We start from the raw sequence: 2,036 nt of genomic DNA, 5'->3' as shown, positions 1-2,036 counted from the left end.
TGACATTTCATAAAGAGGCCAATCCAATTATGATAATCTTCTGCTTGGATTCTTTTCATGACGATTACCAATTAACATTTGATAAGGAGTGGAGGATCTAGACTGGTATCCTTCGGTTCGCTGAATACTTGTTTTCTAGCCAATTGATAGCTAAATCTCCTATAAATGGAATGGATTAAAGACCTTAGAAGTATTAGGTTCTGAAATGAGTACTGTCTACTGCAGAAGTAAAGCTTCAGACTGAGAATGCACACAAACATGAATGTAAAGCTGTGAGTTGTCACTCACAATAGACTCCGCAGTAAATGTTTGTAGACTCTTGATCAGTCCTTCCCCCTTCTTAAGAAAGCGTGAACTAGTGAACATGGTTCTTCAGTTGGTTTCAACCTCTGATTCACAACGAATTGCATCTATCTGCTATATATGTAAGTCGCACGAGCCAGTCACCTATAGTTGCCCACAAGCAATCTAAAGTATAAGCGGGAGATTGTTCCTTTAGGAATATGTTAAGTTTGAGCCAGGAACATCACAAGCATGCATGATTGATTTGCTGGGCAATACATTATGCGAGATCTCTACCAACTCATTTATGCTTTTATAAGCTCAACTAGGTCCTCGAAGCTATGGTTTTATTGTACTTGAATACGCTGTTATCTTCTTCATGTGTATTCAAAATGTTTTGACGTGCTAGGCCTAAGTCAGGCGCCTTTTTTGTTGGCTCTTACACAGGTCAACGATCAAATGCATGGGGTAGGTGGTGCGACGACATCTGATGCACTTCTTGGTCTTGAGCGTTCACTATATTGTTGAAGTTAGACGGTGCATTAGATTTCGATAGAACTTTTTGTCCATGTATCCTTGCTTTCATGTGCCCAAGCAATAGGGAAGTACATATTTTTCGATTAGAATCTGAATTGCGTTTTTCTGGAAGGAATGTGCTCACTTAGAGGTGTTTGGTCAAGATGAAACTTTCTTGGCGATCTTTGACAGAAACTGTCAAATTTTAGAGAATTAATGTAGCAGGTACCTTCCCAAATCCTACTGCTATTCCCATCGACTTTTGTTTCTCTTAAGTGGTTTTTTTTTTGCCTTTCTTTACACCAACAAAAATAAGTCACTGCTGACTGTGTCGGTCTTTTGTTTCAAAGGCTTCACCTGCTTGGATAGTGACATGGCTATACTATCATTCTAAAAGTTTTTTGCGGCAATCTTAATGTTGCCGAATGGCCTTTATGGTAAGCTCGTTGTTAAGTATGATTGTTCTATGGCATGGTGCTAAATATCTGTGACATCTGCCGATGTATCTATACCTGCAAGTAACTTCTTCATAGCATATCATCAGTCCTTTTTCTCCTTTACATAATAAGAGCGTAGAAGGAAAAACACCAATTATATACTGATGGGTACATGTTCCCTTGCTCTCGCGCTGGTTTAGCTAATTAAGCATTGCATGTTTCAAAATGGAGAGAAGTTTAGCGGTACCATGGAAAATCTTTGACACGGCGAAACTTTTTGAGTCACCTAATATCTGCTCTAAGTGTAAGAAACTGCAAATCAAGAGCTGTCAATTTGTTGTTGGCTTTTCTCTTAGAGGAATTCAATGGACATTCGCCGCCGTGTTGGAAATTCAACCCTTTGATTTCTTCAAACATTTGTCATCACTGCTGTGTAATGCACCCGACCTTTTTTGGAGGGTGAGATTCGACTGGCGTATCCATTGAACCATGTGTTTGGACAGCGACCTGGACTAGTTGGGAGGCCAGTTTTTTCACTTTCGCTCGCTCAATTTTGTCTGTTCTTTGCAGAAATTCAAATCTCACACTTCATTGCCCTCAGGAAGACGCCATCTGCTGTTAGACCACGGATTCGCGTCAAAGGAACCTCGGTCGAAGTACAGAACCCGCACCGCACCCGCATGTTTCTTACTCGTTTTTATCTGTTTCTCGTCATTTGGCTGATAAACAGAGCTAGGTGGGAATATTTGCAGCCAAGGATTCCAACCAAAAAAAAAAAAATTGTGATTTGAGTTGACAGGA

Source organism: Rhodamnia argentea, chromosome 2 (assembly GCF_020921035.1).
Source record: "Rhodamnia argentea isolate NSW1041297 chromosome 2, ASM2092103v1, whole genome shotgun sequence".
NCBI lineage: Eukaryota > Viridiplantae > Streptophyta > Magnoliopsida > Myrtales > Myrtaceae > Rhodamnia > Rhodamnia argentea.
The sequence above is the reverse complement of the archived record's forward strand: the minus strand, read 5'-3'. Positions refer to the sequence as shown.